General features: G+C 43.9%; 1 long non-coding RNA gene across 4 annotated transcripts in view; it reads left to right on the top strand.

Annotated features, from left to right (window-relative positions):
- LOC309650293 overlaps positions 1 to 22,690 on the top strand; it is a 230,710-nt gene extending 208,020 nt beyond the window's left edge. The window contains exons 6-7 of one of the 4 annotated variants that reach the window (XR_014257503.1): positions 12,992 to 14,292; positions 15,900 to 22,690. This is a non-coding gene — a long non-coding RNA (uncharacterized lncRNA). Of the gene's footprint in view, positions 1 to 12,991 lie in introns of all 4 variants that reach the window. The other 3 variants (XR_014257504.1, XR_014257505.1, XR_014257506.1) reach the window with 3 other exon arrangements.
- Positions 22,691 to 26,102: the final 3,412 nt, after the last annotated feature.

Genomic DNA, 26,102 nt, shown 5'->3' with positions numbered 1-26,102 from the left:
AACAGTTTGCATTTTGAATGGGTCCAGGGTGCAGAAGGGCAGGGAAAGGGAGGCTCCGTAATCATTTCAGTGTTTAAAACCTTCCAAAGGCCCTAGTCCAGCCTCAGGAGCAACATTTCAACGTGGCTCCCAGTGAGGCCGGCAGCCTTCCTGCTGCGGAGGAGAGGGAGGCCCAGCTATTCACGTTCACAGAAAGCCGAGGGCAGGAGCTCGATGTCTGCCCTTGGAGTTCAGGACTCCTCGCTCTAATGACCACACCTTCTTGAAGAGAAGGTCCTAGAAATAACACACCTTGGCACTGTCACCATCCTATCATGTTGGTTTAAGTCTGTGCCTATCTGGAATTATAATGTATTATAATTCACCTTGTGCCCTCCGACCAGCTTTCTTCAGGGGCCTCGTCTGGGACAACCCTGAGACTGCTTCCACTTCTAGCATTCAGTGATTCAGGAAAAGAACCAAGGAGTGAGTTGAATATCACATTCTGCCGGGGGCCAGCTCATACCTGACGGTCAGAGGAGAAGGAAGACTTCCACTTTCCTCTGTTTGTCTCTGGCCCTGGCCTGACATCTTCTTCACACCGCTTGGAGACAGGGAAGAATCAGGCTTGAAAGCATAAGTATTTTGTAAATTTTCAGGACATGCTGCGGCTGCACAGTTGGGTGCCCGATTTTCGTCTCCTAATCTGCTTTTAGAGCAACCTAAGTCCCTACATTATTTAGGGCCCCTGCGTGGAACCTCCTGAAGGCGAGTGATTAGTGATTGATCCGATTAGAACAGAGACTCAATCGATGAAGAAGCCTTTGGGGAGCCCCTCGTATGCCTGGAGTGCTGATGAAAAAGATGGCAATAGGAAAGGCAGGGAGAAAGGGGATGGGATAGAGGAAGCAAAGCCCTAGTTGAAGGCAAGGGAGCAGCGTCCCTCTTTCTGCATCAGCTGGGAGGTGCTCGTGTGTGTCCCACAGCTTAGCTCAGCACCAGCACGTATCAAGTACCCAAAGAATGTTTATTAATGGACTGAATGGGATAAATGGAACTGATCCTAAGAATGAATCCATTGTCATTTTTTTTATGGACAATGCTAATGGTTTCTTGACGAAAAGAAAACTCTCATAGCTGGATCCCTTTGCTGAGCTTTTCAGAAGATATCTCCTAAATGATTGACAAACATGAAAGTCACAGAGACATAGAATTTGGATCTTTTCCACCAGGACTGTGAGATCGCTGCCTTCAGAGTGGAAAGCCAGGCTGAGTGTGGCATGAAACTCCAGTGTTGCCGGCAAGATGCACTTTTGGTCCCAGTCTCTTAAGAACACAGATTCTACCTGCAGAACCCACTGGCCCTCAGCCTTCACACCAGGTGATCAAAATTACCTGGACAGACTTCTGAACTTCTGAGGAAGAGAGGTAGAACACCTTGAGAGGCGCCCTGGAAAATCAACTCCCTTTATAAACTCTGTGTGTGAGTGTGTGATTAGAACTCATCAAAGTGCATTCTCCTTCTAAAGTCAAATGCTTTTGGTTCAAAAGGATCCATACACCCCAGTGTTCATTGCAGCACTATTCACAACAGCCAAGACATGGAAACAACCTAAATGTCCATCAGCAGATGAATGGATAAAGAAGATGTGGTACATATATACAATGGACTATTACTCAGCCATAAAAAAGAATGAAATAATGCCATTTGCAGCAACGTGGATGGACCTGGATATTATCACACTAAGTGAAGTAAGTCAGACAAAGACAAATACCATATGATTTCATTTATATGAAGAATCTAAAAAAAAATGATACAAATGAACTTATTTACAAAACAGAAACAAACCCACAGACTTAGAGAATGAACTTACGGTTGCCAAGGGGGAAGGGTTGGGGGGAGTGATAGATTGAGAGTTTGGGATTGACATGTACACACTGCTATATTTAAGACAGATAACCAACAAGGACCTACTGTAAAATAAATAAATTTTAAAAAGAAAAATAATAAAGTCAAATGTTTTATCTATGAGAAAGATAAGCTATGTGTGTAAGCATACTAAAGCAATCACGTCATTCATTGGTCAAGAAAATTCAAGTTTTCGCCTGATATGGACACTTACGAGGGTCTCAGAGCAGGACTAATCACTCCAGGCTTTGATCCACTCACTACAGTCCTCCACGATACCCCTTGTCCCACTAGGCTGCAGTTCTGGGTTTTATTTCTGTCTCCCCTTAGTGAGTATCTTGGAAGAAGAGACTGTGTCTCATTCATCTTTGCATAATTGAAACCAAAAATAGATCTGGACACGTAGAAGGCAATGAACAAGTGTTTGTGACACTAAGTGTCAGAGAATATGGAGGGAAATGGAGGAAGGAAGGAAAGAAGGAAGGAAGGGGGAAAGGAAGGAGGGAAGGGAGGAAGGAAGGAAGGAAGGGAGGAAGGAAGGAGAGAAAGAAGGAAGGAGGAAAGGGAGGGAAGGAGGGAAAGAAGGAAGGAGGGAAGGAGGGAAGGAAGGAGGAAAGGAGGAAGGAAGGAGGGAAAGGAGAAAGGAAGGAGGGAAAGGAGGAAGGAAGGAAAGGAGGAAGGAAGGAGGGAAAGGAAGGAAGGAAGGAAGGTGTGGGTAAGAGTGTGAATAAAGGAATGAGCCACAGTGAACCAATGTGTTGCAGCAGCTGACTCTGGCATGGAATCATTTTGAATCTGAAAAACATCTCCACTCACAAACCCCTAGGGGAAGTGGCAGAGGAGTGGGGAGAGAGGATGCATTGATTTCAGTTTTGCCTTTCAGACTCACCTGTCCTCCAAAGTAACCCACCCCACCTGGAACTAAAGTTCCATATTGCGAGCTTAACCTTTCACGTGTGTTCTGGGCTGCCCAGCCAGCTCTCCTCCAAGGAAGGCCTGTGGGGAAGCAGCCAGAAAGGCTGTTACAGCGAGATGTTGAATTTATTGTGCAAATACGAGCCAGTGCACACCAAGGGGGGCGGGGCGTGGGGAGAGGACTTCTCAGGCTCTGTCCAGGTAGCACAAAGCAAACACTTGGCAACTGGCTGATTGTCAAGACCATACTTTGGAGGATCCAACTGATATTTCAGAGTGGCATTAAAGTCTAATATATTTACCTGAATCTACAGAGCTCTGATGGATGTCTCACTGCATCTCACGTTGGACTGTGAGATCCAGACCCGGTCTTTACCGACGTCCCTCAGTGCTCCCTCCCAGGGGATGTGACGGCTACATTGTCAGCATGAGAACCAACCCCAAGAACCACGTGCCCGGCTGGCCATTGTCCACTCTAGGAGGACCTCGTGAAGAACAACACTTGAGATGTCTGGGGTCTGTTCTCTTACCACCTGTTTTGCAGGCTCACGGAAGAGCAGAAACTGACCATGGCAAGAAACTGACCACGGCAAGAGCACTTGTCTTCAGCATCCATTCGCTTTCCAGAATCCCTTGCCTTTTTTTAGGTACCCTACTAAGATGCCTCCATTTGTTGTTGTTTCCTCCTATTTTGCAATGAGGATATTATAAATGCCACTGTACTTGGATAGAATTTTCCTTTTAAAGATTAGGTGAAACCAACAGATTAGAAACTCAGCCCAAGTCCAGCAAATGACAACCGTTTCTCCAACGTTGTTGGACTAGTACAGAAGGTTGATTTGAGGAGGAAAGCAGGATGATACCTGTGCTAATATTTTAGGGTTTAGGGTATTTTTTTAGGGTTTTAGGGTTTTTTTAGGTATTTTTAGGAATTTTTTTAATAGGGTTTTAGGTATTTTTACCTAAAAATAGGGTAAAAATCCCCATAGGGTTTTAGGTATTTTTTTCTCCATCACATTCCTTTCAGGTCTATTATTTCATTTAATCTCATGATATACCTGTGAGTTAGCTAGAGTTCTCACCAGTTAAATATGATTTATGTTTGTCCTTGGGCACAGGAGAAAACTAGAAAATTGGCTCTAGGATTTGTTTATAACCATTTATAAAGCATGAATCATGGCATTAGAGAAATATTACAACTCAACAGGCCTTCGAGAACCAGACATTATCCTTCATTCTCTGCACGTGGCATCCAAGTCTCAGGAAGGTGAAATGATTTACCCGAAGTCACACAGCCAGCAAAGGTCAAAGCCTGTTCTCGTTCCAGACAGCCGTTCTTTGTACCTGAAGGTACAATGACTCACTGGGCAGAGTTAGCAGAGGTTGCCAGGGACAACAGAGCAGATGAAAGCAAGGCTGAGAGCCTTGCTGAAGGTACAATGAAGGTACAATGACTGAAGGTACAGTGACTCACTGGACAGAGTTAGCAGAGGTTGCCAGGGACAACAGAGCAGAGGAAAGCAAGGCTGAGAGCCTCTCTGCTGCATTCAGTTGGCTGTGGTACAGCTTCCTGCCTCTGGTGCCACATGGGACTACGTCCACCGTGCATCTCGCCATCTTGCTTCCCACAAGGCCTCCCGGGTTTCCCAACCTAGTCCTAGTCAACCCTTTAAAAAGTCTCTTGTCTTGGCTTTACACGAGACTTTATTTTTTTTTTTAGGTAGGGGTTTAAATTTTACTTTTTTAAGTAGTTTTATTGGAAACATATCTCACCTATCATAAAATTTACCCATTTCAAGTGTACAATTTAATGATTTTTTTAGGACCATTACTGAGAGGTGCAACCATCACTATAATCAGTTTTAGGGCATTTTCATCCTTCCATTAGATCCCTCACGCCCACTTTCAAGTTAATCCCCATCCCAACTTAGGAGGGATTGGATTTTTCTTATCCAGTTAAAAAAAGAAAGTAAAACAGAAGCAGGTAATTTTTTTTTATACTGCAAGAGTTTTGACCTGCTACATTCTCTTCCTCCAAAGAACATTTTGCGCCCATGAAGATAATCTGCTCACCATGTTGGTTTATCTCCCAGAGGGTGGATCATGGGTTCATATTCACTGGGATAGTAACTCCCATTTGAACTCCGAGATGTGAGTGAGTTTCTCTTTCCCGCCTTCCTGGGGCTACGTGGGCAAGATTGCTAACTCTCCTGGTTGTGTCCCTTCCGTCTTCCCATCTCTAGGACACTGTGAGGTATAAAGACATGGAAGATTGGTCCAAACCCCTTCCCACTCAAAGAGCTGCTCCCCTTGCCCCATCTGACTGGCTCAATGCCAAACTACTCCATTTTCCGGTGAGTAGGAATGCAGAAAGTGGGAATTGAGTTTCCCCCAGCAATTCTCCGGATGGCAAGCTATTTCTACAGGTCACTTTATGTGCTCTGTCCCCTGCTCCTTTCCTAGAGTATTTTCATAACGACACAGCTCAGAAACCACCCATGGACTCAACCATAAGGAAATGGCCAAATACATCATCGAATATATATTTCTATAGAACCATTAAAATTATGCTGTAGAAGACTATCTCATGACCTAGAAACATCTGTGTGATATCACATTGAAGGAAAAAGAGGACACACAATTTTATTTATTTAAAAAAAAATTTTTTTTTTAAATTAATTTATTTATTTTTGGCTGTGTTGGGTCTTCGTTTCTGTGCGAGGGCTTTCTCTAGTTGCGGCAAGCAGGGGCCACTCTTCATCGCGGTGCGCGGGCCTCTCTCACTATCGTAGCCTCTCTTGTTGCGGAGCACAGGCTCCAGACGCGCAGGCTCAGTAGTTGTGGCTCACGGGCCTAGTTGCTCCGCGGCATGTGGGATCTTCCCAGACCAGGGCTCGAACCTGTGTCCCCTGCATTAACAGGCAGATTCTCAACCACTGTGCCACCAGGGAAGCCCCCCCCCAAAATTTTTTTTTTAGCTGTTCAATTAATGTTTATTGGAATATAGTTGATTTACAATGTTGTGTTAGTTTCAGGTGTACAGCAAAGTGATTCAGTTATATGTATATATATATTCATTCTTTTTCAGATTCTTTTCCCTTATAGGTAATTACAGAATATTGAGTAGCGTTCCCTGTGCTATACAGTTGGTCCTTGTTAGTTATCTCTTTTATATACAGTAGTGTGTTTATGTTCATCCCAATCTCCTCATTTATCACTTCCCCTCATGTTTCCCCTTTGGTGCCACACAGTTTTATATACAGCATGAAACCCACCTCTGCCAGTGTATTTACATGTGTGAATCTGAGAGCTTGTGCATCAACTAAATCTGGACCAAAAAACCACCAACGTATTAACAGCGGTTACCTCTGTATGGCAGGAGTATGGGTAACGTATCCTGAATTATTTCTATCATTCTGAATTTTTCACGCTTTGCACAATGGACACAGATTACTGTTGGAATGAGAGAAAGAACCGGAAGTGTTACAATGAAAAGAGGACAACATGGGCTCCCCGGGGCTAAAAGTGCATCTTCCTCGAGATCACCGTAGCCCAGGTGCTCTGTCATCGTCAGGCTCTTGCTCTTATTAATATCGCTGTTATTACTGCACTAATCACAGTGTACATAACTCCTTCCTCCGTGCTAATCATCCAGCACACCTGGGAGGCTGATCTCGGTCGAGGAGACGTGGAATCCCAAGGAGACAGACAGTTTGGACCGAGTTCAGAGGCAAGTTCGCCAAACGATCAAGGGAGCAGGGAGGGCTGTTGCTGGCGAAGAGATGAAAGGCTTTCTGCTTTTATAGCTCCACTGAGCAGAGGCTGGGGGTTGGGGCACTTGAAAACAGCCCCAAAACACATGAAAATCATGAACAGTGAACAGGGAGGAGGGAGCCCGGTGTAGCCTGGCGCAGGCTGGTGATCGGATGCCCTGGTGACGAGGAAGGGAAGAGAAAGCCTCCCATTCAGTACGTAGAACACAATGCTGCCTCGTCCCGGGAAAGCACTGGCTTCAGGGAGCAGTGGATGCCTTCAGTTCTATATTCCGCAAGGTGAGGGGGTCTGGTTAGAAGCCCGGATGCAAACTGCCTCCATCAATCACGGGCCCGGCACTTCTGCAGCCAAGCTCACCTCGGCGTCTGCAGCCTCGGAGAGCTGCCCTGCCCTGCTGCTTCAGCCCAGGGGCCTCTGCTATTTATTTATCTTTCTCACACCGGCTCTTTCAGAAGGATTTCCTCAGAGGCCTCTGCTGCCCAGTTTTACATTAAATGCAGCTGAGAAGTAAGTGTAGCTCGACAAAAGATTTGATCTTTGCCCTTAACGAGCTTACACAATAATCATGAGGTCAAAGCGATGACCTTTCGTAGGTGTTACTGGCGGAGCTCTGGCACCTCCTGAAAAACCTGGGGGCCCAGAGCCTGAGGACCGGGGTGAAACAGGGTAACTCCAGCAAAGCCGAGCAGGGTCCATCGAACACAGCAAATCAAGCTGAACAAACTGCAGTGTCACTCCACTTCCCAGGCTCACAGCCAACATCCGTTCCCATCCCAAAAGGAGGACGCCCTGAATGCAAGCCCGGGGCTTTCAAGCACGAGAATCATGCCATCTGATACTTCTCTCAACATCATTCTGCTGAAGGATGGATAGCAGAGCAAGAGACAGGAAGCGAGGGAGACCTGTCAGGATGCTACCACAAGAGTGGGTGAGAGACACCAAAATCTTGAGCGAAGCAGTGGCAAAATTGAAGGGAAAACAATGGGTGACAAACGCCACTCCAGCGCGGAACCCACAAAAGTTGGGGATGGCCCTCGTGCCGGGGCCCACGTCTCTAGAATTACTGGCCAATAGGTGTTGATTCTAATTCGTGCCTGGGACGTCAGAAACCAAGAACCAGGGGACCAGGTGAGGTGGCGGTGTCGTTTTAGACATGCTGGCTTTAGAATTTGAGCAAAGCTTCTATTCACTCATGGATTTTCACTGCGGGCTGGTAGAAATATAGCTCTGAGCTCAAGGGAAGGGTTGAAACAAGGCAGGTAGGTTTATGAGTCGACCCACGCAACAGTGGTGGCAACAGGACAACTCAGGGGAGGGAATACAGCGAGAATGAAGGAAAGTTGAGAAGAAAACCCTGGAGAAGGTCCACTTTGGGGAGTGTATTTGGTATTTGAGGGGTATTCAGAGGAAGAGCTGATGATAAAATATCCAGGAGAATTCAAGACGTGGGCTATAAAGAGAAGCCGTAGAATTATTTCATCTTCGTTCACTATGCATCCAAAGAGCTCCCTCTGCGTGTCGGGTACCAGGTGCTTCTTGAGGTAGAGGAGTGAGTATGAGATGGGCCCTGACATCGGGAGCTCATGGTCCAGGACAAGAGACACGAGAGCTCTAACAGGGGAGGAGAAGATGCAGGGAGAGATGCCGAGGACAGAGGCTCGTGTGATGCAGCTGCAAACGAGGAGCTTCAAGGACAGGCAGCCGCCACCAGGAGCTGGGAAGAGGCAAGGAAGGAGCTTACTCGGAGTCTCAGAGGGGGCATGGCCCTGCTGACACCTTGATTTAGGACTCCTGGCCTCCAGAACTGTGAGAGAATAAATGTCCCTTGTTTGAAGCCACTTGGTGTCACTTTGTTACAGCAGCCAGAGGAAACTCGCACACGTAGGTGCAAGAATCCAGTTTCTGGCTGTAAGTTCCAACGCGCCACAGAAGCATTAAAGGGAAGTCGTACAAGTGTTGTAGGAAGGAGGGTGGCGGTCATGGCCAGCGTGGCAGGGGTGTGGCAGGCACGTGGGACCCCACAGAGGAGAAATGAGCAGACTCAGAGCCACTTTGTCACAGCCCAGCCTGCAAGGCCACCGGTCCCTATGCTTCTCCACTCTGCTCCTTCTCCTAATGGACCAAGGATGCTTTATTTCTAGGTGTAAGAAAGGAGGAAGAATGTCAGGTATAAGAAAGAACTCAGAAGCAACCTAGTCTAAACCCATATTGGGCATGAACCTCTGTGCAGGAGACTGTTAAAGGGTAAACAGCCTCTGATTGAACAGAATAAGATGCTCTGTTCTTACCTGGTAACCTGTGCATTGTTTACTAGCCCAGCTGCTGTTAGATTGAAAGGAATATCTTCTTTTTTTAATTAAAAAATTTTTTTAAATTAAAGTATAGTTGATTTACAATGTTGTGTTAATTTCTGCTATACAGCAAAGTGATTCAATTGTACATATATATACATTCTTTTTTTTGTATTCTTTTCCATTATGGTTTATCATAGGATATTGAATATAGTTCTCTGTGCTATGCAGTAGGACCTTGTTATATGTGGAATATTTTCAATATATGAGAGAAAGCATAGAGTTGCTATACTTACTATATAAAAATTAAATGAATAACTAATTTTAAATTACGTCTTACTTGGATGTACAACAGTATGGATATAATGGCAGTATTTTATATGAAAATATTCAAGCTCATTAATAATCAAATAAAATAATGAGCTATTATTTTGTATCTATCAATTTGAATTTTCAATTAAAATATCCAGAATTTGTATGAGGAAATATTTATACCGTGCTGGTGGATGTGCGAAATTATTTAATCTTTCTGGAAGGCAACTAGACAACCCTTACCCCGAAGCCCTAGAATTCTGCATCTCCTTTGACCCAGCAATTTCTCGTCCAGAAATGCCTCATAAAGAGAGACCTTGTCTGGGCATAAAGATTTAGATCCAAGGATGTTTGTTATGGTAGAAAAGCATTACGGGGACTAGAATATAACCTTATATCTCAGCCAGAAAAAAAAAAATCCTATTTAGGAATAACTTCTATCATGAAAAAAGTAAGTTATGAAGCAGAATGTCCAGTATAATTTCAATTTTAGTTTTTGCAAGAGAGAAAGATAGAAAGAATATAAGAGAGAAAATAGAGATTAAAGTACTAGACATTTATACACTTTATTAATTATTAAACCACTAATTTTTTATTAATTGAATTTCTCCATGCAGTGAGCTTTGAGCAATTTTAAATTTTCTTCATTTTGCTTCTGGTTTTTTTTCAAAAAATTTTCCAGAATGAACTTGTATGACTTTTGTAATAGAAACAATAACAGTTTTGTGAAAAAAAAAAAAAAAGTATGGACCAGTGTATGTTACAGGAAATAGCTGATTTTCAGCACCTAAAATTAATAGTTTTCCAGTGTAATATTCTGTTCAACAGAGTGAAGGAAATTTTCTTCTCTCTTATTCATGGAGGTTAGCGATAGGCAAGAAACCTTGGCCTCGTCCACATTCAGCTTTCATTTGATTTAAAAACTGCATTGCTTTATCCTGCCACCCCGCCTCCCCCATGTTTTTTACAAGATCTGGGAACTATAAAAAACTGCCAAATAAAATGCAAACTTTCCAGTTGTCTTATTTCCCTGGGTTATACAGGATCTTCCAGTTAAACTAAAATCCAACCTACTGTCAGATGTTTCAATTAATAAGATTCTTTTAGTTGAGTCCTACCAAGTATGGCTGAATAAATGAAATAGATTTAGGAATTCTCCCCAAGCTGCAGAGAATGGGTGAGTTCACAGAGTTACCTTGGTAAGTATTGCTCTGAAATCCCCCTGAAGTTGAAACTCAGAGGAAAATAGGTGTCAATGTCTAAGGGTTAAACTCACTTTCTGTCCCAAAGGATGCCCCTAGGGAAACAAAAATAGAGGAAACTCGAAAGAAGATGACAGTGTTAGAAAATTAGAACTGGGAGAAAAACAAATATGATGACTTAACCCCTAACAGAGAAGACTCGCTTAAACATCACGGGTTTCAGATATTCAAAGAATTATGATAAAGACTAAGAGCCAATGGAATTTGAAGAGATTTCATGATAGAAGCAAACGTCCTGGCAGCTTAAGGTTTATGGAACACTAAAGTAGCCTACCGATGCATGTATTACTCTTCTTTCTTTTGAGAATTCAAAGTGTAAGACAGAAAAGTATCTGCTCACGGTCATCCCTGATGGCGGAAAAGGATAAACAAGGACGTTTATGATGAATAGCGCCCCCAGTACCCATCTGTGCTGTCCGCTGCCCACTCCCATGGTTCCTTGATGAGTTTACTTGTCTTGAGCAGCTGGAGGGTTTGTCCGCGTCCATGGGGGTCTGGAAGAGCCAGGAGGCCACAAAAAGGTAGAACCTTTTTGCAAATGTCTTGGGATTAGCAAAAAGTCTTTTGACTATGTTTCAAGTGTTTTCAGATCTGCTAAAATCCAACTAGGGTTTGCCCCTGAGAACCTTCTTGTTTAAATGCTTTATGCTTGTTTATTTTAAGAAAAACATAGGTTTGGTGTTTCTGGGTCCGTGGACGCTTAGCTCATTCGATTGGGTTTGTAAGTCTGTTCAGTATCCACAGTGTCTTATGGGATTCGAAGGAAGTTGTCTCTCCACCGAGGGCTTGAGAAACAGAAGCCAGACTGCAAAAAGCCTTGGTTCAGCTCTGTCCGTCTGAACCCTCCAAGGGTTCTTAAGCTGCGTTTGGGTTAAAGTGTCAATGTTTCCCTCTCATTGTCTGGGCTGAAACCCACAGGTTTGCCTGAACACGGGAAAGTGTGTTAGAATTGTTGTCAGGGACTTCCCTGGCAGTCCAGTGGTTAGGACTTCGCCTTCCAATGCAGGGAATGTAGGTTCAATCCCTGGTTGGGGAGCTAAGATCTCGCAGGACTCACAGCCAAAAAACCAAAATATGAAAAAAAACAGAAGCAATATTATAACAAATTCAATAAAGACTTTGTAAATGGTCCACATCAAAAAAAAATCTTTAGAATTGATGTTGGAAAAATGATCTTGCTGGATGAAACTTTCCTAGGAAACATGCAGAAGGTCTCAAGTTCAGAACATCAGCTTGGATAAACCCTCATCGTTTGGCTTCTGGGCTCATTTGTACCCAATGCTAAGTTGAGTGGCCTAAATGTTTAAGTCTGGACAATGTCAGTTATTTAACATTTATACCTTTGTTTCTGCTGTGTGCACCAAACTGTGCTAGTTAGGAAGTTTATGAAACAGATATAATATATGGTCCATGTAACTTTAAGAGGTTGGGTTTGTGGTGTGAAGCCATTAATATGTAATTAATTAAAGATTGCGTGGCATAGATTTCAAGAGTGATAGGAATTCATTGGAGAGAAAGATCTGGTTAAAGAACTCGTTAAATATAAGTTGCCCCAACATAGCCTTAAGTATACCAGGAGGGGCAATGAAAGAGAGAGACAGACAGACAGACAGAGGTGTAAGCAGAAAGAAAATTAATTATAGGCTCATGTGGAGGTGGCACAGCCTATGGTCAGAATGAAGCCTAGTTTGAGTGGAATGGAGGGTTCTTCTATTTGGGAGTCATGGAAAATAAGGTTAGAAAAGCTTATTGGAGTAAGGCCAGGCAACTGTGTTTATCCTTCATGCAGAAAGCCCTAAAGCACCATTGTTGGCTTTGAAGCACAAGTGTGGAAACTGCAGTGTTGAAGCAAAATTAATATGAAGGGAGTATGTAGGATGAACTAAAGGGTGACTAAGCTAAGGTTGGGAAGCCCAGCTTGTAGCTGGTGGAAAGGTCAAAGTACAAAGTGAACAGCTGATACGCACACAAAATTTGGTAGTCTCGTCTCAAAGAATCCCTTGGGATGTGTTTGCTGCTGTGTGCCTTAGGATAATTATAAGTACTGGCAATTTCATATGCTTCAACATAAAAACTAAAAGTCTAGAGGACTTCAGGTATGGCTTGATCCAGCAGCTTGATGATGTCACCTAGATCCCAGTTTCTATTTCTCTCTCTCTCCTCTTTGCCTTTTACCATGTCAACTTCCCTCAGAGGCTGGCTCCCCTCTCATTAGGAGAAGAGTGGCTTGCAACTCCTTTGGGAAAATAAAAGAAATTTCTTTCCCAGATGCCCCTAGCAAATGTCTCCTCTCAGTTCCTTGGCCTAAAATTAAATGCTCATCAATGAACCAAATACAGTGGCCAGGGAAACGGGATGAGGGCATTGTATTAAGCCAATTAGGATCCACCTTAGTGCTGAGGGTGGGATCAATCTCACCCGAAGTCACATGGCTTTAAAATTTGAGGTCCCAATAGGAAGGGGAGAAAAGGCAGTGGATGAAGGAAGGCAACCAACAAATGTCCACTGAGACATCATTTTGCTGTTATGTTTGTTTTCTCCTCCTACAGTATTGCTCCCAAAGGCACGGGGCAGGAAGGAGCTGGTACCTGGAGACCCTCTAGCCAAGACCCAGACAATCCTTGGAAGCAAAGAGGGGAGAAGGCCAGCTCTGTGCCCAAGCAGAGGCCCTGTCTTCTACTCCCTGCTGGTTGAGGAGGTTTGGATACAATGGAATCCAGAAACGGTCAGAGGCACAGATGTGGAGTCACTGCTTGCTGATTCAAAGGAAGGGTTATTAACATCACTGAAAAACGAGGTCTTCGTGGAAATGGGGCAAATAAAGCTGCCCATGGTGTTGCAGATCTTAGGACCAGGGGAGAATAAGATTCTCCACCTTGTCACCAACGCTCATTTTGGTGCTGGCCAATATTTTCATGATAGTCCTAACAGCATAGAGCAGATCATCCCTAAAACCCCAGCCCGATACGGCCAGACCTCTTTCTAAGGCTCTAACCAATACACGGAGCCCATTATGCCTGCCCCAAGTGGATTCATTACCAGATACTTCACCTCACTGAAACTCATCCACCACATTCCTGCCCATTAACGCAGACTCCAAAGCTTTTCCTGCAGTGTATCCCCATCGGCCTGGCCAGGCACTTGCTGGGGAACTTTGTGCCATCTGCCAATGTAGAGATTTCCTGGTGCCTGTTTGTCTGGCTCATTTATTGGGTGGGTGGAGGGAGTTAAAGACTGGTGCCCACACCCCATCCGTCTCTGGGAAGAATCCCTATTTTCCACCTGCAGGGCATCAAAGTCAATCTTCAGTGACTCATAGCTGTTCTGTCTCTGGTGTTGTATTCAGACCCTTCCAGTGCCTTTGCACCTGGAGGTGCTGCAAATGCTGCTTTTGTTTTTAGGTGCAACCGTCACAAGGCAGCTAATATAAAACAAGACAGGTGTTTGCATCATAAAATGAATCAATGGCGTCAGGGGACTTGGTGGCCTCCCTTTTTTTTTTTTCTGATTTCTTCAGATGCCTCGGCACCACCGCTCCACCAGGGTGACAGCTGGCTGAACAGGACCAAAGGGAGCCTCAGCTGGACACTGATTTTATGATGACTCAGCGGCTCAGCAATAAATAATAAAAAATCAACTTTCACCACTCTTTCCAAATGCACTCCAGCCTGGGAGTGCTTTGCACTGTTTTCATATGAGTGTGTGGATCCCAAGGCAGGCTTTTCCTGCAAATGCCCCAAGAGCAATTAAAGACTAAATAGGGTTGACAGATGCTGGTAACATGCAAGCCAGCCGGGGAAACACCCATCTCACCAGATGTGTGCGTGGAAGGCGAGCGGCCTTAGCATCTGTAAGATTGAATCGATTAACATCTAAAACGGAGGTGGCGTGGCCAGGAAGTAGGAGGTGGGCAAAGATGGGAGGAAGCTGAGTTCTGTAAGGTTCCAGCTCGATCACTGGGCATTCGCCAAGGTCAAGGAAGGATGGGAAAGTACGCTCTGCTTAGAAAAATCGGCATCCTATTTGCAATGTCATTCCAAGTACTTCTGTCACTGTAGAGGAGGTGGTGTTTCACCCAGAAAGAATCTACTATCAATTCCTGTAACTGACGGCCTTAAGCCTACATCCTGCTAAGATCTGAGCTATATAGCCTGACCCAAATTTGTTTACTTATTCTTTTTTTTTTTTAAATTTATTTATTTATGGCTGCGTTGGGTCTTCGTTTCTGTGCGAGGGCTTTCTCTAGTTGCGGCAAGTGGGGGCCACTCTTCATCGCGGTGCACGGGCCTCTCACTGTCGCGGCCACTCTTGTTGCGGAGCACAGGCTCCAGACGTGCAGGCTCAGTAGTTGTGGCTCACGGGCCCAGTCGCTCCACAGCATGTGAGATCTTCCCAGACCAGGGCTCGAACCCGTGTCCCCTGCATTGGCAGGCAGATTCTCAACCACTGCGCCACCAGGGAAGCCCTGTTTACTTATTCTTGATGGAAACGAAAGTATTCATCCTTCCTAGTAACAAAGAACTGCAAAATAAGACAGTGATAGACCATGTTTCACCTGCTAGAGAGACTACTCTTTTTAACGGTATCATTCAACGCCACAAAGGATGTAAATTGATACAGTCTCTGGGAGACAATTCGGCAATACCTATCAAGAGTTCAATCCCCAGTAATATAACACCGGTGAACAGAAAAAAAACCTTCATGTAGATTTTAGCTTGTGAACCTCCTCCAGAACCTGCATCAGTAACATTCAGCAAAGGGACTTCCCTGGTGGTCCAGCGGTCAAGACTCCACGCTCCCAATGCAGGGGGCCAGGGTTCGATCCCTGGTCGGGGAACTAGATTCCGCATGCATGTTGCAACTAAGAGTTCACATGCCGCAACAAAGATCCTGCAACTAAGACCCGGCGCAGCCAAAATAAAAATAAATAAATAACATTCAGCAAATATTTATTTACCATGGACCAGACAGCACGGCAAGGAAGGAGGGACACATGAGATGATGATTAGAGAGCTATTGCTAAACTGATGGCGTCCACCCAGTCAATGGGGTCAAACAGGGCAATAGCATCTCTTTCCTCTTTTGAATGTTTCCCTTGGAAACTGCTATAGCTCTTAGAAGAATGATGAGAAAGGTCAAGGTGAAAAGAAAACTGTTTTGCTCAGTCCTTACTAAGAGCCAGCCTCTGGACTGAGCACTTTATGTATGTTATCACTGGGGTCTGCTATTCCCCGGGCTTGTCGGTCTGCAGATGGGTCGGGGGGGAGGGGGCTTTACAGCCGAGTTACAGGCTCTAACGGCAGAAGGAGGGCATGCTGGGTTTTTCTCTATTCTCTTAATTCCTTCCTCTGTGAAGCTATCCTCTCCTCCGAGCTTGGAGCAGGGGAGGAAGAGAAGAGAAGCTCTTTCTTGATGGGCACCGGTTAACCCCCTGTCCCTTTCCTCCGGCCACTGCAGGGCTTGACACAGACTCTTTGCCTTCTACTGAGTTTTGTCGGCTCATTGGATACATCCGCAGAGAACCTACCGCCTCTCCGGGGCAGGTGAACGCACGTTCTTCAGCTGGTCACTGGAGGGGTATTTGATGACGTGTCCAGCCTCCTTCTGAGACCCGCCGTCATCCACAAATGTCCCTCTCGGGCAGAGCCCGCGACTCAGCCCAGCAGAGACCTTATTTCAAGTCATTTGCTTGCTCACAACACCTACAAGGTAGGTGGCAGTATTTCCATTTTCACAAAGGGGGAAGCCAGGGCTAAGCAGTGGAGCGCCCGGTTTTTTTGAGCACCTACTGTGTGCCAAGCCTGGGCTGAGATATTTATAGGCATGGTTTCATTGATTTTACACAGCAGCTGACACATGAAGCCAAAGCAAGCATTACACACATTTTAAAAATGAAGAAATGGAATCTTCGAGACTCTTTTAAGTCATTTGCCCTGGGGTCAACCAAAGGCTCTGATTCCAGAGGCTCCTGCCCCAGGCTTCCTGATTTCCTGGTTGGGCAGAAAGGGAGACTCGTGACCTCCACCTTCCTAGAGACGAAAGATGCTTTAAGTCAAAGACAGTACGACCATTAGGAATATTTTGATTTTTTGTTAGCAGGTTTCTGCCAGGAGAAACAAGTCAATAAAAATTCAGTTCTCAGGAATCTGGTAAACATTTACCCCAGCCACATTTACTGTCCATTCAGGTTTTTAGGGGATTTTTCAGTTAATCATTCTGGCAGCGTTTTTAGAAGAAAGCAACTCAATGCTCAATATCCTATGCAAACCAGATTTACAATTTTCCTTAAATATATGGAGTAATGATGTGGCAATACTACTGTCCAAGATGCTCAGACTGAAATCCTTACGTGGCATCAGAACTTGGGGGATCCCATGAGGGCAAGAAATGCATCCTCTTCGCCCCCATGTTCTCAGCACCTAGCATCGTGCCCAGTATACAGTAAGTGCTTAATGCACACCTGCTGCACGCACGTGGAAAGAACTTGCCCCAGGACTTAGTTTCTCAGTTCTCTCTCCCACTTCTGGGAGGGATGGAAATGATCAGTCTGGCTCAGAGATATTTAATAAATTGTTGGAGGTCATGTGGGTGATATAGCTGGTGGCCCTGGTTCCTACCCTGGTCCCCAGCTTACACTAGAGACCTGCCATAAACATCGAAGCAGAGAGAAGACCTTGCCCCCCTGGGGCTGGCGGCTAAAACAGGCCATCCTCCCCTTTAGCAAGAATCTGGCGCAGCTATTAAGGAATCCTTCTCCGCCCTGGCCCAGCCCTTGCCAAACGCGCACTTAGGCTGCTTGTTATTTGGGCGCGGGAGTTTGATGTGGTGAACATGCCGTGTGACTCTCTGCTGTCCTTGGGAACAGACACGGGGACAACTCTCCCTGCCATTCGCATCACACACTCTGGGCTCAGGCACCAATGTAGAGCCGCCCTCATAAAACTCGACTCTTGCAAAATTTCAGAGAAGTCAAGTGAGCAGCAGAGGGTCACCCAGTCCAAAAATCATAACCCTCCCAAAGGGACTTCTTGTAACTTCAGGGCTTGATGAGGGTGATGCAGGGATCTGGGGCAATGTTTGTGCCGGTATTCTTCCATGAGACCTCCCTACCACATGTTAATTGTTTAATGAATTTGTATAAAATAGGGGCCCAAGGAGACATGATGATGAAATGTAATGTAACGTGTAACGGACGTAATGTGGATCCTGGGATAGAAAATAAGGACATCAGGTAAAAACCTAGGAAATCTGAGTAAGGTATGGTCTTTAGGTACTAATGATAGTTAATAATAATAATGGTCTTTAATTAATAATAATGTATCAATAATCATGTATCATTAATTCCAAAAAATAGGGCAAACTAGATATCGGGTAAATGGGAATGCTCCATATTACATTTGTAATTTTTCTATAAATCCGTTCTAAGAAATAAAGTTTATAGATAGATAGATAAATGATAAATAGATATCCCCAGACTTTTTACAGGCATCCTTTTTTCCTTCTGAATACCGAATGAGTGATAACCCTTTGCCAGTGTGTCTAAGAAACTAAAATCTGGTTCTATATTTTTTCTGTGTCCCTTTTTGTACCAGCTATGCAAGGACGCCTGTTCTTTGCTTCATGAACCTAAATTTTCAGCAAACGTGGGTCCTGATTGCAGGCTGACCCTCTTTCTGTTCCAAACCTGTAAAAGTGTGGAGGTCAAGTATTCTTTTCCTCTTCGTTTGGGCTGCTTGCGTGATGCACAGTCTAGGTCTTTCCAGACCGGTCTCTGCAGAAGGTTCTGCCCTCCCCATGCAAGCCTGGCCCACCCTGGCAGTGGGCTGCAGCTTCCCGCCCCTGACGGCCCCTCCCTGACCACTTCTGCCCACCGCTGTGTTTCCATCAAAATGTGCTGTGTGTGTCAGTAAAAGAGAGAGTTTTACATCTCATTGGGGAAATCAAACATGGTTACCAAGGGGGAGGGGGGGAGAGGGATAAATTGGGAGATTGGGAGTGACATATACACACTACTGTATATAAAATAGATAACTAATAAGGACCTACTGTACAGCACAGGGAACTCTTCTCAATACTCTGTAATGACCTATATGGGGAAAGAATCTAAAAAAGAGTGGAGATATATATATATATATATATAACTGATTCACTTTGCTGTACAACAGAAACTAACACAACATTGTAAATCAACTATACTTCAATAAAAATTTTTTAAAAAAGAATGAGGGAATAAGGGAATGCATGTGTGGAACACACAGAGAAAGCCCTGCCAGGTCAAAACACCAAGCTGATAATTTGCGAAATATCAGGTGTCCACTCCTGGACTGTCTCACATTTCAGCTTATCCAGGAAAGTTTCGAGAGAGCATCCCGGCCTCTCTTGGGAAAACAGGACACGCTGTACAAGGGGACAGCGCTAGTGTCTGGAAACAATAAAAAAGACAGGATGAAAATGCGCCTTGTAACATCAGCTTCCTTTTGTTTAGACATAACATGGCGTTTTCAAAGTACATCTTCAAAGTTCATCTTCAGAAATGGAACCAAAATGTCTTCTTGTTTTCTCTGTGCTTAACCACAGCTGGGGTCCCTTAGAGTCTAAAGTAAAACCTGTGAGGTTTCAAATAGACTTTATTTTAGAGTGAAGGGTTTTTTTTTTTTTAATTTGTTTGGTTTTTGCCTATTATCTCACCTGCTATTAATTGATTTTTTTGGTATTATTCACCAGAAAAGAGGAAATCACATTTTCCCCAAGGCTCAGAAATGTGGGAAAGAAGATTAAGGTGAGAAAAAGCTACCGTAGAATTATGTAGAATTTGAAGCAAATCATTGTGTATAAATCTTTACACATATAGAGCAACTTATAGAAACGCAGCAAAGGACAATATTCCCATTCCAAAACTGGGATGGGAGAAACTAGAAACAATTAAGTTAACAAATTACTAGTACGAATATCTAGAAAATGGTAGAGTGTCCACAAATGCCTTGGGGAATTTACTAGTGCCGAATATCCTGCATTCTGTTTTTTTTTTTTTAAATAAAGCCTTCCTTTTTCTTAAATATGTACAATATCACCAGGAAGGGGAGATAACACCAGACTGTAGGGAAAGGCCTAAAGAAAAAGCAGATGGCCGCCTCTTTTGCAGGAGCCATGTAATTTCATGGTGCATTTTCTGTTCATGGCTTCACTGAAATTCAAGCCCAGGGGCCAATTCTTTCTGGCAGAGGGGATGGGCTCAGGGGGCAGGGAGCAAGCAGCGAGAAGGGGAAAGCTTAACAAAAGGTAGGCAGTCGGGTCTCTGCTTCTGGGTGAGTGTCTACTTTTTCCTCAACCGGTAACTTTCTGGGCTTCAGCCAACCAAGGCCCGTGATGGTCACACCAGCCCCATCTCTGCTGGTCAACCGCCCTCTACGTCACCTCATTCAAATTCCTGACAGATTGGTCCAGCTCACTATTTTGAGTGAGGTCACACAAGTCAAAGGTCAGAGGCTAGCTTACTGATGGATGACCTTTTAGGTCAGCACCTGGTCCTTTGGGACAACAAGGATTGTGCATGATTGGGTTCCCCCAGAAGTGTATGTGGGTGGGTAGCTACCCTACAATGCGTAGTCAGTAGCAGTTGGAAAAGAAAGTAACTGAATCTCTACAACAGTTGTTATTCAAAGTGTGGTCCCCGGACCAGCAGTATCTGTACCAACTGGGAAATTGGTAGGAATGCAAATCCCCAGGCGCCCCCAGACTTACTGAATCAGAAACTTAGGGGGTGGGACCCAGTAATCTGTGTTCTAATCAGCCCTCCTGGGGATGCACGTTGAAGTTTGAGAACCACTTGTCTAGAATAATCTCAAAATGTCTTCAAGCTCCATGCTGTAGAGACTGAAGGGGAAGGCAAGTTTTATTCCCTTAAAAAGACTGTAGAAGAATGAAATAATGCCATTTGCAGCAACATGGATGGACCTAGAGATGATCATACTAAGTGAAGTATGTCAGACAGAGAAAGACAAATAGGATATCGCTTATATATGGAATCTGAAAAAAATTACAAATGAACTTATTTACGAAACAGAAATGGACCCACAGACAGAAAAAAAAATATGGTTACCAAAGTAGAAGGGGAGGAGCAGATAAATTAGGAGAATGGGATTAACATATACACACTACTATATATAAAATAGATCACCAACAAAGACCTACTGTATAGCACAGGGAACTATACTCAATATTTTGTAATAACCTATATGGGAAAAGAATCTGAAAAATATATGTATATACATATTTTATATGTATGTATAACTGAATCACTTCTCTGTCTACCTGAAACTAACACAACTATACTTCAATTTTAAAAAAAGAGAAGAGAAATTAAAGGCATAGAATCAGAAAGATATAAGCAAACACACAAAAAAAAGACTATGGATTAATGTATTTTGATGGGCGAATGGGTAAATTAAATGTGATGTATACATACAGTGGGATATGATTCAGCCTTTAAAAGGAAGGAAATTGTGATGTGAGCTACAACATGGATGAACCTTGAAGACATTATGCAAAGTGAAATAAGCTAGTCACAAAAAGATAAATCCTGTAGGACAGGGGTCCCCAACCCCCGGGACCAGTGCCGGGCCGCACAGCAGGAGGTTAAGTGGCGGGCAGCAAGCAAAGCTTCATCTGCCTCTCCGAGTCGCTCCCCATCGCTCGCCATCGCTCCCCATTGCTCCCATTACCGCCTGAACCATCCCCCCGCCCCGCCATCCCCCCCTCCCATCTGTGGAAAAATTGTCTTCCGCGAAACTGGTCCCTGGTCCAAAAAGGCTGGGGACCTCTGCTGTAGGATTCCACTTACATGAGGTCCCTAGAGGAGTCAAGTTCACAGAGGCAGAGAATAGAGTAGGTTTCCAGGGTAGAGGGGAATGGGGAGTTACTTTTGAATGGGTACAAAGTTTCAGTTTGGGTGGATTAAAATGTTCTGGAGACGGATGCTGGTGAAGATAGCACAGCAACGTGAAGGTACTTAATACTACCGAACTATACACTCAAAATGGCTTAAGTAGGAAATGTTATGCTATATATACAGATACATATGTCGGGAAGGACACAGAACTCCAGACCAGGTGCCTCCTCCCAGTCTGCCCGTGGTGAGTGGTCAGGACACTATGCAGAGGTGTGGCCGAAACAGACTTCTAAGGAGGGTGGGCCCTGCGCATCAGAGGAAGGGGTTAGTGACCCAGCAGCTCAGGGGCCCACACCACACCCAGAAGGGAAGCGTCTGTCACGGCGCGGTCCTCCCCACTTCCTGCAGCCCAGGGAACTCAAACACCTGCGGGCGTGAGCCGCACAGCTGCAGGTGAGGGTCCCAGCCCGACCTTACGGGAGACGCGGGGAATGGAGCCAGCGCTGGCCCACAGCAAGGCTACCCTGGGCTCCCTGGCCCGCCCGCCCTCATTTGGAACAGACGGGGCGTTAATCAGAGGAGCTGCGTCTCCAGGGCCCGCTGATGAGGGCAGCCAGGGCTGCTACCGGAGGAGAGTTTTCTCTGGGGACCACAACAAACACACAAGAGGAACCACTCACCACGACGGTGACCTTCCCGGCTGTACAACTGGGGGAAACTTTCTGCCAGCACATCACCAGTGGCTGGAGACCTCATCTGGCAGAACACAGACTCTGCTTTTTTTTTTTTTTTTCATAGTTACACTTTCATTTATTCTGTTCATCAGCACTTCAAAACATTCTAAAATATGACTCTTTCACGAAAAATTGCAAAAATGACCTCACAAAGTTATTATGACATTTTAGCTTGTGAGTCCTTGTGAATGATAGCACATAAATAGTCCTGAGAAAGAAAAAACAAATGAGTTAAAAACTTGGAAAGGAGAAGGTAAAACTGTCATTATTTGTTGATGAAATGGTACTAGCTAAACTCTAGAGAATATCCCCAACACTGTTATATAGTGAAGCGGTGGGGGGGGGGTACAAAATTAATATACAATATTAGGAGTTTGCCTATATACAAACAATTAATTAGAAAATAGGAGTAAAAAGAGTAAATATCTAGGGAAAAAAGCTAATAGGAAATGTGGAAAAATACATCAAAAAAATAAATGCTAGGGAATTCCCTGGCATTCCCTGGACCCTAGCGGTCCAGCGGTTAGGACTTGGCGCTTTCATTGCCAGGGCCCTGGTCTAAGATCCTGCAAGCTGTGCAGTGCAGTGAAGGAAGGAAAGAAAGAAAGAGAGAGAGAGAAGGAAGGAAGGAAGAAGGAAGGAAGGAAGGAGGGAAAGAAAGGCTACTGAGGAACTTAAAATAAATGAATAAGTGGAAAATATACTTTGAGCGTGATTAGAAAATCAGTAATCAAAGATATCAGCTATCACTAAATTAATTTTTTAAATTAGTGCAAAAGAAATATAGTAGAAATTTATTTTGAAAATTAAACAGGATAATTTTCAAGTTTATAAAGAAAAGGATACCTGTAATGATATTAATTTTTCATAAGGCAAAAATCTGGTGGAATACAGACTCTTCTTTTGCCATTTGAATTTGTGGACATCAGAGCTGGGATGTCAGTAGTCCACGCTGCCAACACACCTTCCCAGGTAAAGATGAGCAGGCAGAAACATCCCTGCACTTAAGAATAGATACACGTATAACTGAATCCCTTTACTGTACATCTGAAACTAACATAAAATTGTAAATCAACAATACTTCAGTTTTTTAAAATGGTTAAAAAAAACACACATTCACTAATTCAAAATAAGGAAAACAATCCAGGGATCCAGTGTAAATACCCCTTCTTCTCTGAAATCAATTTAGGCCATCAAGCAGAATTTTTTTTTTAAATTGTATTCTCTATAAAATTTGAGAGAATACTGCATCTTTGCAATGAGAATAATCTGGTTATCAAAAAAGGGAGGAGGGGCTTCCCTGGTGGCGCAGTGGTTGAGAATCTGCCTGCCAATGCAGGGGACACGGGTTCGAGCCCTGATCTGGGAAGATCCCACATACCACAGAGCGGCTAGGCCCGTGAGCCACAACTACTGAGCCTGCGCATCTGGAGCCTGTGCTCCGCAGCAAGAGAGGCCGCGACAGTGAGAGGCCCGCGCACCGCAATGAAGAGTGGCCCCCGCTCGCCACGGCTAGAGAGGGCTCTCACACGGAAGTGAAGGCCCAACACAGCCAAAAATAAATAAATAAATGTTTTAAAAAAAGACACATTTTCCAAAAAAAAAAAAGAGGGAGGAGCTGTGATATGAAAAACAACTTTCTAACATTTTGTAATAAATTTAAAGATCTAAAAGAGATTAAATTTATTTATTTATTTATTTATTTTTTCACAGGAGGTCCTTGTTGATTATTTATTTTAAATATATCAGTGTGTGCACGTCAACCCCAAACTCCCAATCTAACCCTCCCACTCCAGGCCTTCTCCCCTCGTAACCATAAGTTCATTCTCTAAGTCTGTGAGTCTGTTTTTGCTTTGTAAATAAGTTCATTTGTAACTTTTTTTTTTAGATTCCACATATAAGTGATATCATATGATATTTATCCTTCTCTGATTTACTTCACTTAGTATGATAATCTCCAGGTCCATCCATGTTACTGCAAATGGCATTATTTCATTCTTTTTTTATGGCTGAGTACTATTCCATTGTATATATGTACCACATCTTCTTTATCCATTCCTCTGTCGATGGACATTTAGCTTGCTTCCATGTCCTGGCTATTGTAAATAGTGCTGCAGTGAACATTGGGGTGAATGTATCCTTTCAAACCATGTTTTTCTCCAGCTATATGCCCAGGAGTGGGATTGCTGGATCATATGGTAGCTCTATTTTTAGTTTTTTAAGGAACCTCCGGTAAAAAATATTTTAAAACACACACACAAAATAAACCCACCTGGACTCAGCACCCAACTGAAGAATAGAATGTTACCAAAACCACAGACCTCCCCTGCAGACCCCTTTCCAACACTTCTGTCCTCCTCTCCCAAGGTTTAATCACCTGGTTACAATCTTAAATTGTGATCGCCAAATCTTTAAACACCGAGCTGGCAGGAAATAGATCATATACTCTTGAAGCTCAAGAAATACTTGTGAAGAAAATGGACAATAATTTGTTGCAGTATTTTCATATTTTATAGAGAAGTTTAACCCATTCCCAAAGATTTTAAAAGATGCTCCTTGTCCAAGTAAAATTGACTTCAGGAATGCAATAGATCTCCTTTGTTAGAAACTCTATAAAAGTTCATAATGTCTATAGGTCCAAGAAGCCAAAATGTTCATCACGGAAAGTGCCCCCAAGAAATATGATCAGATTGAATGTCCATTTCTTACTAAAGGAATACCCATCATAAATCACCAGTCGGAATATTCTTTTGTGGTGAAATATGGTTATAGGAGCATCACTTGACAGAATTCTAAAGCACCAGTCAATGCAATAAACAAAAAATGAGTTATAAGAAATCTAATCTTATTTGTGAACGGTAAGCACCCAGAAAATCTAAGAGAATACACTAAAATTCATGAAAACTAGAAGAGAATTCAGTAAGATGGACAATGGTAAAAAGCAGTATACAAAATGTAATGATTATACTGCATATCAACAACGACTAAGTAGAAAATACAGTTGCAAATAGCTTAAAATATCTGATGAGAACTAAAAAATATGAATTCCTAAAAATTAATTTTTTAAAATGCCATGGCATTATTGAGATACATTTTAATTTATTTATTTACTTATTTATTTGTGGCTGTGCTGGGTCTTCGTTTCTGTGCGAGGGCTTTCTCTAGTTCTGGCGAGCGGGGGCCACTCTTCATCGCGGTGCGCGGGCCTCTCACTGTCGCAGCCTCTCTTGTTGCGGAGCACAGGCTCCAGACGCGCAGGCTCAGTGGTTGTGGCTCACGGGCCTAGTTGCTCCGCGGCATGTGGGATCTTCCCAGACCAGGGCTGGAACCCGTGTCCCCTGCATTGGCAGGCAGATTCTCAACCACTGCGCCACCGAGGAAGCCCTATTTATTTATTTATTTATTTTTGGCTGCATTGGGTCTTTGTTGCTGTGCGCGGGCTTTCTCTAGTTGCGGCGAGCGGGGGCTACTCTTCGTTGCGGTGCACGGGCTCATTGCGGTGGGTTTTCTTGTTGCAGAGCACGGGCTCTAGAGCGCAGGCTCAGTAGTTGTGGTGCATGGGCTTAGTTGCTCCGTGGCATGTGGGATCTTCCCGGTCCAGGGATCGAACCTGTGTCCCCTGCATTGGCAGGCGGATTCTTAACCACTACACCACCAGGAAAGTCCCCCGTAGAGTAATTTAAATAACCCTTATCTGAACATCATTGTAAAGTAAATTATGCAGCACACACTGTATGACATTCCAGGTTAAAAAATGATCCATTTGCTAATAGCCCTCCTGTACTACCTAATCCAAAAGTGCCAAATTCATCCTTTCCCCTGCCTTTAAAAGCCTTCCTTCACTCCAGTCCACTTGCCAAGATTACTTCCAAACAAATAGCCTTGAACCAAACACTTCTACCTTAAAACGCAATTTACCACTTCTGCAAAACCATGCCACAGTTGAATTCGTTAACTCTGTTATTTAATTTATTCTGGTGTGTGTTTGGACTTAACTCGCTCACTTTCCTAAGCTCTTAGGTTCTAGCAGGAATGTAT

This window comes from Balaenoptera physalus (assembly GCF_965194825.1).
Source record: "Balaenoptera physalus genome assembly, chromosome: 20".
Lineage (NCBI taxonomy): Eukaryota > Metazoa > Chordata > Mammalia > Artiodactyla > Balaenopteridae > Balaenoptera > Balaenoptera physalus.
Note: the sequence above shows the minus strand (reverse complement) of the source record. Positions and strands in the feature narration are given on the sequence as shown.